This window comes from Hemiscyllium ocellatum, chromosome 10 (assembly GCF_020745735.1).
Source record: "Hemiscyllium ocellatum isolate sHemOce1 chromosome 10, sHemOce1.pat.X.cur, whole genome shotgun sequence".
NCBI classification, from domain to species: domain Eukaryota; kingdom Metazoa; phylum Chordata; class Chondrichthyes; order Orectolobiformes; family Hemiscylliidae; genus Hemiscyllium; species Hemiscyllium ocellatum.
This window is the reverse complement of record NC_083410.1, coordinates 29805686-29818816: the sequence shown is the minus strand read 5'-3', so window position 1 is coordinate 29818816 and position 13131 is coordinate 29805686. Positions and strand designations below refer to the sequence as shown.

Sequence of the window (13131 nt, the reverse complement as noted above, 5' to 3'; positions counted from 1 at the left end):
ACGTGGTGACGGAGATCGGCGTGTGGGCGGGGTTAGGTGTGGTGACAGAGATCGACGTGGGGGCGGGGTTAGGCGTGGTGACGGAGTTTGACGTGGGGGCGGGGTTACGCATGGTGACGGAGGTCGGCATGGGGGCGGAGACACATGAGGTGTTGTGGTCGTGCAGGTTAGTGATGTCACTGGGGGGGCTGAAGTGGCTGCGGCGACGGCAACCCAAGGGGCGGAAATGGCTGTGGCGACGAAAGAAACGCTGTTATTCCCGATAGCCGTGGGGGTCGCGAATCCGTCGGCGATGGTCTTCTTGGTGATCATGGAGGCGGTTGTCTGGGCGGTGATCGTGGAGGCGGTTGTCTGGGCGGCGATCACCGAGGTGGTTGTCTGGGTGGCGATTGCGGAGGCTGCGAGGTCGGTGGGGGCGGAAGTGACGTCACGGTCGTTGTCAGCGGTTGGTGCCGTGGGCGCTGTAGCGGCCGCGTGGTTAATGGCGCCCGACTGATTGCGGAAGCCGAGGGAAGATTCTGGAACAGTTGAGGAACCCAGAGTGTGGGGGTAAGTACATGAAAGTTTTTGGTACTTACTGTCTTTAATTTCTGATATGACTAGGAAGAACTGTTTGTTTAGTGTATGGATTCTTCTGTAGATGAAGAACAGGAGAGGTCCTTTGCAAGTTTGTGAGAGTGTTGTCCTGAGCTGGGGTAGCGCTGATTGCAGGGAATGTAGGTAGCGACGCATGGCTGCAAGGGTGGAGCGGAGGATCGGAGGGAGGTCTGTTGCTGGAGGCTTCGGATTTGTTGTAGGTACTGGTTGTCCTGGTTGGATCCAAATTTTGTTGGTCGGAACGTAGTCCGGAGTCCGTGCGGAATCAGTCGGTTCCGTAGGCAGGTGCTGAGGAAGGAGATGTGGCTGTGGTAGCGAGTCTGTTTGAGAACGTGGCTGAAGAGCTTCTGTGCACAGGAGATGACCTGGGGGGTGCAGTGCGAGAGGGACTCACTGAAATCCTTGTAGAGGGAGGAAGAGAGCTTCTTCAAGGAAGGCATCCTTGCAAGAGGATTCGCAGCAGATTAAAATCCTCGAGGAGAAAGTGAGGTCTGCTGATGCTGGAGATCAGAGCTGAAAATGTGTTGCTGGAAAAGCACAGCAGGTCAGGCAGCATCCAAGGAGCAGGAAATTCGACGTTTCGGGCATAAGCCCTTCATCAGGAATGAGAAAAGTCATTCCTCATTCCTGATGAAGGGCTTATGCCCAAAACGTCGAATTTCCTGCTCCTTGGATGCTGCCTGACCTGCTGCGCTTTTCCAGCAACACATTTTCAGCTCCTTATCTATTAGCCAAGAGACATGGTTCAAGTCCTGCCTACTCGAGGGGTGTGTAATAACATCTCAGAACAGGTCGATTAGAGAAGCTCTACCCTTTGGAACTCCTACAGCGATGTCCTTCAGCTGAGTTAACTAACCTCCAACAAGCACAACCATTTCCCCATGTACCAGGTATCCGACCAGCAGAGAGCTTTCCTCATTCCTATTGACTCCAGTTACGCTAGAACTCCTGATGTCAGACTTGATCTCATTCCTGATGAAGGGCTTATGCCCGAAACGTCGAATTTCCTATTCCTTAGATGCTGCCTGACCTGCTGTGCTTTAACCAGCAACACATTTTCAACTTGATCAAATGCTGTCTTAACATCAAAAGCAATCACTCTCAAACTCACCTCTGGAGATCAACTCTTTTCTCCATGTCTGAACCAAAGCTGTAATGAGGTCAGTAGCTGTGTGGCCCTGGCAAAACCCAAATTGATCAGGTTATGACTAAGCAAGTGCAACTTGAAATCACTTTGATGATATGTTCCATTACTTGAAAATCATTCAGCCCATTACTCCTTATGAGTTGTATGGCTAATAATTCCTTCCCCATCTATTATTAAGATTTGGGAAGAGATTTAAGAGAATGGTATCAGGAGTGAGGGGTGAGACTAATGAATCTGGGAATATTCTTCTTACAGAAAGTCAAAGTGAGATTTAATGGAGATCTTAAAATTATTAAGGGACTTTGATTAAATACAGAGCGGCTCTACTTTTCTATAGCCTGAAGGGGAGGTAAATAGAGGATAGATGCTTAAGGTAATTGATGGGAGTCTGAGGAGATTAGAGAAAAACTATGTAATGTAATGATGATCATTAGTTTGCACTTTATTTTATATCTCTTGTTTAATACTTAAGTCTCAGGCTGCATACATTAGCAAAGAGGTCAATTATAATATAACCTTGGATTAAAATAGGGACAGTAATTCAGAAGAGAAATTTTTCACTATTCTCATGAATTCTCACCAATGAGCCCTGAACTCTAGTCAGTGATGATTGGGTGAGTTGTAATGAAAATAACATTCCCAACTCTCCATCAGTACCATAGACCAATAAACCAGAGCCTTCCTGAAAACATTGCCAACTTCTAGTTTTATTTTAAAATTATTAAACTGTTGTCTGAAGATTTTTTGACTGAAATTAGTGAATGATTATGTAAATGGTGGCTGCAATCTTAGGTTATTGAAATGGCTCAAACTTCAGTAATACTCCAATAAAATCTAGAGGTAATCGATTCCTACATTAGGCTTTGGTTCTTGTTAATAATCTGTAGAGTGGAATATTTTTTAAATGTTCCTTATAACAAAGTTTCATTGTATCTAGAACTACCTGGTATACATGTGTAGACTAGAAGAGGAAAACTTAACCAGAGCTAGGCAAGATAAGTAGGAAAATGTAAACTGTCGAGAACAGGACTTCCCGAAATGGAGATTGGGACTGAAATGTTGGGATCACAAGCAATGATGCAGCTATTCCCATTATGGAACTTTGACAGAGTTATAACAGCTGTACCTCTCTCACAGAACAGCCCTCTTCCCTTTAACCTACTCCCACAATTCCTACTGGGTATTCATGATTTGAAATGAGATAACGGTGGAATTGAGAAGATTGGGAAGTGCTAGTCTCAATGATAACCTACAGAAACCAAAGCATTAGCTCATGTCTGAAATTCGCCTCATACATTGTGCACTAAAAAATGGTTGACTACTTGATTTAATTTGATTTGATTTCTTTACTGTTTGTTTGTTTATTTTAAAATTTATTTATTTATTTATTACAAAAATACAATGAGTGAGGGGGCAGAGCTGAGTATGGTGGCCATCACTAAGGAGAAGGTTCTAGAAAAACTGAATGACCTGAAGGTGAATAAATCACCTGGACCAGATGGACTCCATCTGGTAAGAGAGATAGCTGAAGAGGTAGTGGAGGCTTTAGTGGTGACTTTTTTGGAATTGCTAGAATCAGTGGGGGTCCCAGAGGACTGGAAAATCACTAATGTGACAGAAAAGTACAGATCAATTAGCCTAACCTCAGTCGTTGGTAGAAATCTATTGCAAAGGATAAGATTTCTGAATATTTGGAAGCATATGGTAAAATAGGGCAAAATCAGCATGGTTTCATCAAGGGGAGGTCATGTCTGACAAACCTGCTAGAATTATTTGAGGAAGTAATGAGCGGGTTAGACCAAGGAGAGGCAATGGATATTATCTACCTGGACTTCAAGAAGGCCTTTGACAAGGTGCTGCACAGGATGCTACTGAGTAAGGTAAAGGACCATGGTGTTAGAAGCAAGGTGCTAGCATGGATAGAAGCTTGACTGTCTGGCAGAAAGCAGAGAATGGGGATTAAAGGATCCTTCTCAGGATGGTAGCCAGTGACAAGTGATGTTCCACAAGGCTCAGTGTTGGGACCACAAACAATCCACATGAAGGAACTGAAGGTATTCTGGTTATGTTTGCAGATGATGCAAAGATAGGTGGAGGGTTAGGTAGCTTTGAGGAGGCAGAGAGGCTGCAGAAGGATTTGGACAGGTTAGGGGAATGAGCGAAGAAGTGGCAGATGGAGTGCATCATGGGAAAGTATGAGGTGATGCACTTTGTTAGGAAGAATAGAGGCGGGGAATATTTTATAAATGGGCAGAAAATCCAGAAATCTAAAGTGCAAAAGGACCTGGGAGTTCTAGTCCAGGATTCTCTCAAGATAAACTTGCAAGTTGAGTCAGTAGTTAGGAAGTCAAATGCAATGATGGCATTTATTTTGAAAGGATTTGAAAACAAAAGGAGGGATGTACTTCTGAGGTTCTATAAGGCTCTTGTCGGACCACATTTGGAGGATTGTGCACAGTTTTGGGTCTCATATCTCAGGAAGGATATACTGGCCCTGAAGCATGTTCAGAGGAAGTTAACAAGAATGGTCCCAGGAATGAAATGTTTAACATTTGAGGAACGTTTGAGGATTCTGGGTTGACACTCCATGGAGTTTAGAAGGATGAGGGGGGATCTAATTGAAACTTAAAGAATATCGAATGGGAAGATGTTTTAATTGGTAGGAGAGACTAGGACCTGAGGGCCTTAGAGTAAAGGGAGGAGCTTTTAGAATGGAGATAAGCAGAAACCTCTTCTGCCAGAGAGTGGTGAATTGATGGAATTCATTTCTAGAGAACCCTTTGGAGGCCGAGTCATAAGTATATTTAAGACTTAGGTAGATAGATTCTTGAATATCAAGGGGATCAAGAATTATAGGGAGAAAGAGGGAGAATGGGGTTGAGAAACTTATCAGCCATGATTGAATGGCCTAATTTCTGATCCAATGTCATGTGGTCTTATGGTCTTAGAACTGACACCATTTTAAGACAGAAATGTAAACCAAAACAGATAATATGAAGGCAGAAAATGAAGAAATAAAGAAAAACTATCCAACTTTACAGTTCTTCTTAATGCTCTGCCATGTGGCATGGACCTGTTGGTCAGGTGTGAGTCTCCTTCACCACACCGCCATCATTGGGATGGAAGTCACCCACTCTTCAGCGCCATCTCGCCGACGCCCACCCCACTCTGAGTCCTTGATCAGAACACAAAATAATGTTCCACAAACTATGGAGCATTCACTTTATGTTGCATAATTTTTAATTTCATAGAATCCCAGTGTGAAAGTAGGCCATTCAGCCCATTCCAGCCCTCCAAAGAGTATTCCACCCAGACTTTTACCTTACACCTGTATTTCTGGTGGCTAACCCACCTAAGCTGCACACTTGGGCAATTTAGCATAAGCCAATCCACCTAACCTACATATGTTTGGCCTCCAGGAGGAAGCCAGAGGAAACCCATGCAAACACAGTGACAATGTGCAAACTCCATACAGACAGTCAACTGAGGCTGGAATCAAACCTGGGTCCCCAGTCCTGTAAGGGAGGAGTACTAACCACTGAGCCACCATGCCACCCTAAGCTGCTATGCTGCCCTATTTTGTGCTTTTCTATCGAAATACCTGATTACAGATTATTATTTGACAATAGGAAGCAATGGGGAGATGATTGAAATTATTGAAACAGGAATGAGATTGGAGTGGGAGGACAGCAATGAGGTTAAATTACTGGGATTTCAGTAGGTGGATAATATACCTTGAAACAGTTTTCAGGAACATATCAAAATGCCATCATCATTCCCTTTCTAGTTTCAAGATTGAAAAGCATCATCACCCTATTGACTATCTTTATTATCTGTTCAGCTTCTCAATAGGATTTCAAGGTTCTATGAGCTGGCCAATTTTATTTTAAATAACGTATAAAATTGCAGAGCTCCAGATATATTGAAAATTTATATTTTCTGACAAGTAAGTGAAAGTTAGTGATGTCTACTTGTTCTCACTAACTCCAAACTTGTCAAAGTAACTCAGAATGTCTTCTGATTGTGGTTCTTTGGATTCAAACTCGGGCTGTCAGTATTTGACATTGTTCATTTTCCTTAATTTTTTAACATCCATGCTTTCCTCAGTTTAGTTTCAGAAAATGAATGCAAAATCAACTGCGGGTATATTCTGATGGGTAAGTATGACACAATGGTTGGAGGGGACAGGGCACAGCTGTGTCTCTGACCAATGTGGCACAGACAACTCACAGCAGCTCAAATGTACTGGCACATGATGGGGTGCAGTGTACTCAAGGGCTATGTCTGAAGTGCTTTCAGTGCCCTAGAGGGGACAATCTGTCCTCTGTAATGTGGTACAGCAATGAAGGTCAACAGTCTTGAACTTAGAGTGTCATTCCAGGTACTCACAGGTGAACCATATAATCTTTTGCACTGTGAAAGAATGACAGATTAAAGTTAAGGTAAAATCATTTTAATTTGGTGTGCTGTGAGATTGTTGAACATTTTGAATGTGTTTGTACATACGTTTGTTTCTTGCATGGTTTAGAATTCACTTTTGTAGACTAAGAACTCTTCTGTTTGAAGGGTAAACTGCTTGTTATTTGAGCATATCCAAACCGTACATGGTCTACGGCCATACTAGTCTGAAAACGCCCGATCTCGTCTGATCTCGGAAGCTAAGCAGACACAGGCCTGGTTAGTGCTTGGATGGGAGACCGCCTGGGAATACCAGGTGCAGTAGGCTTAAAAAAGTGGGCGGCACGTGGCACAGTGGTTAGCACTGCTGCCTCACAGCGCCAGAGACCCGGGTTCAATTCCTGCCTCAGGCGACTGACTGTGTGGAGTTTGCACGTTCTCCCCGTGTCTGCGTGGGTTTCCTCCGGGTGCTCCAGTTTCCTCCCACAGTCCAAAGATATGTGGGTCAGGTGAATTGGCCATGCTAAATTGCCCGTAGTGTTAGGTAAGGGGTAAATGTAGGGGTATGGGTGGGTTGCGCTTCAGCGGGTCGGTGTGGACTTGTTGGGCCGAAGGGTCTGTTTTCACACTGTAAGTAACCTAATCTAAAAATAATCTCAAACTAGACTTCATTGTCTTCTTTGGTTCTTTCATGCCAGCTGGCTGCACAGCCTACTGTAGAGCATGAAGACTGGCAGATGTTCTGCCACTTAATGCATCAGTGCTGGAATAATTCTTTGCTGGAGAAAACACAGAAATCTTTGGAGAATCTCAGCAGGCCTGGCAGCCTCTGTGGCAAGAAAGCAGAGCTGATGGAATGCTGTGTTTTCAGATGTGGTGCCTTCTGCTTTGTCACTTTAGCACAATCTACACAATGGCAAAGACCTCAGGCTTAAATTCCTCCATGACTTCATCCCTTCCTCATCTCTATAATCTCCTCCAACTTTACTATCTTTCAACAGCCTGTGATCCTCCATGATGTGGAGGAGCCGGTGTTAGACAGGGGTGGGCAAAGTTAAAAATCACACAACACCAGGTTATAGCCCAACAGGGTCATGTGGAAGCACTACCTTTCAGAGTGCTGCTCCTTCATCAGGTAGTTGTGGAGTATAAGATCATAAGACACAGAATTTATAGCAAAAGTTTGCAGTATGATGTAACTAAATTATTTATTGAAAAAGACCTGGGTTGCTTGTTAAGTCTCTCATCTTTTAGAATGAACATGTTGGTTTCAGTTATTTCACATGGAAATAGCAGAACATTTAAAAGTTACATCCTCAAGTGAACTTTAACAATTGGTGTCACCTTGGCCTGGATAATGCATTTTAGATGCGAGCTGCCCTGTGTGGGGCTGTCTGTGCCACAATGGTCAGAGTGATTCTAATCTAAAAGAAAATGATTTACAGAATCTTACATGGACTCATGCAGTTTTCGAGCAAAGTAAAATGTAATTCTGCAAGAACAAATTCACCCCACAAACATATATGTGTATGTGTACATGTGGGTGTGTGTGTGTGTAGGGAGGTCGGGGATAAACGGGGGTTATGTGTGTGTGTGTGTGTGTGTGTGTTGGGATCATGTGTAGTGTGACATGAACCCAAGGTCCCGGTTGAGGCCATCCCCATGGGTACCTAACTCAGCTATCAGCCTCTGCTTGGCCACTTTTCGTTGTTGCCTGTCCCAAACTCCGCCTTGGAGGATGGTCACCTGAAGGTCCAAGGTCGAATGTCCCGAACCGCTGAAGTGTTCCCAACTGGGAAGGAACACTCCTGTCTGTTGATTGTTGTGCGGTGCCCATTCATCCATTGCTGTAGCCTCTGCTCAGTCTCACCAATGTATCATGCCTCAGGGCATCCTTGCCTGCAGCGTATGAGATCAACAACGTTGGCCGAGTTGCATGAGTACCTGCCACATACATGGTGGGAGATGTCCCCACGTGTAATGGTGGTATCCATGTCGATACTCTGACACGTCTTGCAGCATCCACCTTGACAAGGTTGTATGGTGGTGTCCTGAAAACTGCGCAGTTTGCTGCGAACGATGATCTGTTTGAGGTTTGGTGGTTGTTTATAAGCGAGAAGTGGAGGCTTGGGGAAAGTCTTGGCGAGGTGCTCATCCTCATTAATAATGTGTTGCAAGCTGTGAAGAACATGGGTACCCTGTCAGTTGCAGCACGTGTCTGTCTCCTGAGGAGGTCCTTACGGTTTCTCGCTGTGGCACGTCGGAACTGGCGGTCATTGAGTTGAGCATCTAGCCCTGTTCTTATGAGGACATTCTTGAGTACTTCCAGGTGCCCGTCACATTCCTCCTCATCTGAACAGATCCTATGAATGTGTTGGGCTTGTCTATAGGGGATGGCTGTTTTAATATGTTTCAGCTGGAAGCTGGAGAAATGTAATATCATGAGGTTATTCATGTGTATGCAATAGAGTGAGATGCTGAGGTGTCCATCCTTGATGGAGGTGCATGTGGCCAAGAATGAGACAGATAGTTGAGAGTAGTCCATGGTGAGTTTGATGGTGGGATGAAACTCGTTGATATCACTGTGTGCTTGTTTCAGTGACTCCCCACCATGGGTCCAGAGGAAGAAAATGTCGTCAATGTACCTGGTATATAGTGTTGGTTGCTTAGAGAAGAAGTCTTGTTCAAACCTGTGCATGAAAGTGTTGGCATATTGGGGTGCAGATTTGGTCCCCATGTCTGTTCCGTGTGTCTGAATGAAGAACTGATTATCAAAGGTGAAAATGTTGTGGTCGAGGATAAAGTGGATGAGTTGTAGGACAGTGGTGAGAGATTGGCAGTTTTTGGTGTTGAGTATTGAGACTGTTGCCGCAATGCTGTCGTGGTGGGGGATACTGGTGTATCCTCCAAGTCTGGTTTCTTGTGCATCCCTCACTTAATATGCCTCACAAGTGGTGACTAGCTTTCAACTGTCAAGGTTCAATGTTTTACACCTTATTGCCTCTCCACCTCTCTCCCACCCCAACTTTATAACCATCCCTTTACCTTTCTAAACTTTCCTCTTTGGCTTGCCATCATTTTTATCATTTCCATTGCTTGGGCACTATATAAAGAACAAAGAGAACAAAGAAAATTTACAGCCCAGGAACAGGCCCTTCAGCTCTCCAAGCCTGTGCCAATCCAAATCCACTCTCTAAACCCATAGCCCAATTCCTAAGGATCTGTATCCCTCTGCTCCCCACCTACTCATGCATCTGTCCAGATGCACCTCAAATTAATCTGCCATACCTGCCTCTACTACCTCTGCTGGCAACATGTTCCCGGCACCTACCATCCTCTGTGCAAAGTATTTTACCCCCTTAAAATTTTCTCCTCTCACCTTGAACGGGTGACCTCTCATTATTGAATCCCTCACCCTGAGATAAAGTTTATCTCTATCTATCCCGTCTATAACCTTCATTATATTGTAGACCTCAATCAGGGTCCCCCCTCAATCTCCTTTATTCTAAAGGAAACAATCTTAACCTACTCAACCTATCATCATAGCTAGCACCTTCCATACCAAGCAACATCTTCATAAACTTTCTCTGCACCCTCTCCAAAGTGTCCACATCCTTTTGGTAATGTGGCGACCAAAACTGTACTCAGTATTCTAAATGTGGCCGAACCAAAGTCTTGTACAATTTTAATATGACCTGCCAGCTCTGATCCTCAATCCCCTGTCCAATGAAGGCAAGCATACCATATGCCTACTTGACCACTCTATCCACCTATGCAGCCACCTTCACGTTACAATATACCTGAACGACGGCTTCGTATAGAAGCAAAGAGGTGCTTCTGCAGCTGTACAGGGCCCTGGTGAGACCACACCTGGAGTACTGTGTGCAGTTCTGGTCTCCAAATTTGAGGAAAGACATTCTGGCTATTGAGGGAGTGCAGCGTAGGTTCACAAGGTCAATTCCTGGAATGGAGGGATTACCTTACACTGAAAGACTGAAGCGACTGGGCTTGTATACCATTGAGTTTAGAAGACTGAGAGGGGATATAATTGAGACATATAAGATTATGAAAGGATTGGACACTCTGGCAGCAGGAAACATGTTTCCGCTGATGGGTGAATGCCGAACCAGAGGACGCAGCTTAAAAATACGGGGTAGACCATTTAGGACAGAGATGAGGAGAAACTTCTTCACCCAGAGAGTGGCGGCTGTGTGGAATGCTCTGCCCCAGAGGGCAGTGGAGGCCCAGTCTCTGGATTCATTTAAGAAAGAGTTGGATAGAGCTCTCAAAGATAGTGGAATCAAAGGTTATAGAGATAAGGCAGGAAGGGGATACTGATTAGGAATGATCAGCCATGATTATATTGAATGGCAGTGCAGGCTCGAAGGGCAGAATGGCCTACTTCTGCACCTATTGTCTATTGTCTATTGAACTCCCAGATCTCTCTGCTCATCAAACTTTCCCAAGGCTCTTCCATTTATAGGATCGTTGGATAAAAGCAAATTACTGCGGATGCTGGAATCTGAAACCAAAAGGGAAAATGCTGGAAAATCTCAGAGGTTTGGCAGCATCTGTAAGGAGAGAAAAGAGCTGACATTTCGAGTCTAACTGACCCTTGGTCAAAGCTTTGACAAAGGGTCAGTTAGACTCGAAATGTCAGCTCTTTTCTCTCCTTACAGATGCTGCCAGACCTGCTGAGATTTTCCAGCATTTTCTCTACAGAATAGTTTGATCAGGAATTAGACCTCCCAAAATGCATCACCTCACATTTCCCTGGATTGAACTCCATCTGCCACTTCTCTGCCCAACTGTCTATCAACAGTCTATCAATATCCTCCTGTATTCTCTGACAGTCCCCTATGCTTTCTGTTACCCCACCAATCTTCGTGTCACCTGCAAACTTGCTGATCATGCCAACAGTGCCCTCTTCCAGATTATTTAAGTATATTACAAACAACAGTGGCCCCGGCACTGATTCCTGTGGAACACCACTGGTCACTTTTCTCCATTTCGAGAAACTCCCTTCAACTACTTGGACCGAAGGGTCTGTTTCCATGCTGTATATCTCTGTGACCCTGTCTCCTGTTGCTCAACTAGTTCTTTATCCACCTAGCTAAAACACCCTGCACACCATGTGACTTCACTTTCTCTATTAGTTTACCATGGGGAACCTTATCAAACGCCTTACTGAAATCCACATATATGACATCTACAACCCTTCCTTCATCTATCAACTTGGTCACTTCCTATAAAAACTCTATTAAGCTAGTAGGGCATGATCTCCCCCACACAAAACCATGTTGCCTATCACTGAAAAGCCCATTCTTTTCCAAATATAAATAAATTTTATCCCTCAGTATCTTCTCCAGCAACTTTCCTTCCATTGATGCCAGCCTCATTGGTCTGTAGTTACCTGGAATATCCTTACTACCTTTCTTGAACAGGGGTACCATATGAGCAACTCTCCAGTTATCTGGCACTTCAGCTGTGTTTAAGAATGCTACAAAGATACCTGTTAGGACCCCAGCTATTTCTTCTCTTGCCTTCCTCCGCAACCTGGGATAGATCCAATCGAGTCCTGGGGATTTGTCCACCTTAATATAATTTAATCTACCTAACATATTTTCCCTCCTTATGTCAATGCGATCCAGAGTAATAAAACTTCTATCTCTAATCCCAGCATTCAACATGTCCCTCTCATGATGCAAAGTAATTGTTGAGAATCTAACCCATTTTCTCAGGTTCGACACACAACCTTCCTTCCTTATCCTTCAGTGAATAAATGGCCTTCGGATTCGCCTTAATTCTGCTCACTAAAGTTATTTCATGACCCCTTTTAAGATTGGTCCCACTCTCCCAATATTCCTCCAAGGCCCGTTCTGTTCTAAGGTGCCTGGACCTTACGCACGCTTCCCTTTTCTTATTGGCTAGTCGTATGATTTCTCCTGTCATCCACGGTTCACGAATCTTGCCTTTCCTATCCTTTGCTTTCAACAGGACATGCCTATCCTGCACTATCTTTAACCTATCTTTGAAAGCCTCCCACATATCAAATGTGGACTTCCCTTCAAATAGGTGCCCAATCCACATTGCCCAGCTCCTGCCTGATTGTGATATAATTGGCCTTGGCCAAGTTTAGTACACTCCCCTTAGGACCACTCTCATCTTTGTCTACGAGTATTCTAATACTTACAGAATTGTGGTCACTATTCCCAAAGAAATCCCCTACTACAACTTCTACCACCTGGCCTGGCTCATTTCCCAACACCAGGTCCAATATGACCTTAATTGGACTATTGACATACCGCTCTAGAAAGCTTTCCTGAATGCTCCTTATAAACTTTACCCCATCCAGACCTCTGACACTAAGTGTATCCCAGTCAATGTTGGAAAATTAAAATTTCCCATCACCACCACCCTGTTGCCTCTACATCTTTCCATAATCTGTTTACCTCACGCTCACTGTTGGGAGGTCTGTAATACAGCTCCAACAATGTAACTGTACCCTTCTTATTTCTCAGCTCTTCTCATAATGCCTCACTGCTCAAGCCCACCATAGTGTCCTCCTTTAACACAGCCATGATATCATTATTGACCAGCAATGCAACTCCTTCCCCTCTCCACCCCACCTTTTACTTCCCTCGCTATTCTGACTGAAGCGTCTATATTGTGAAACATTTAGTTGCCAACCATGCCCTTCCTTCAACCAAGTCTCTATGATTGCAATAACGTCATACTCCCAGGCACCAATCCTAGCCCTAACTTCGTCTGCCTTGCCCACTATACTACTTGCATTAAAGTGTAGGCACTTCAGGCCACCAATTCCTTGGCATTTGTCTGCTTCTGTCTTCGCTTCCCCTTGGTGGTGCTAACTTCATGATCCTGTTCCTTACAGTCTCTAGTTTCCACCTTACTGTATACTAATCTTCTCTTCTGGTTCCCAGCCCCCTGCCACTTTAGTTTAAAAACTCCCCAAGGACATTAGTTCC

The 13131-nt window shown here is 44.3% G+C and overlaps 1 non-coding gene across 1 annotated transcript; it reads left to right on the top strand.

Moving 5' to 3' along the window:
- Positions 1 to 6351: 6351 nt before the first annotated feature.
- LOC132819924 (5S ribosomal RNA) lies at positions 6352 to 6470 on the top strand. Its single transcript, XR_009645141.1, has one exon. It is a non-coding gene; the product is annotated as a 5S ribosomal RNA (ribosomal RNA).
- The last annotated feature ends 6661 nt before the right edge of the window (positions 6471 to 13131 follow it).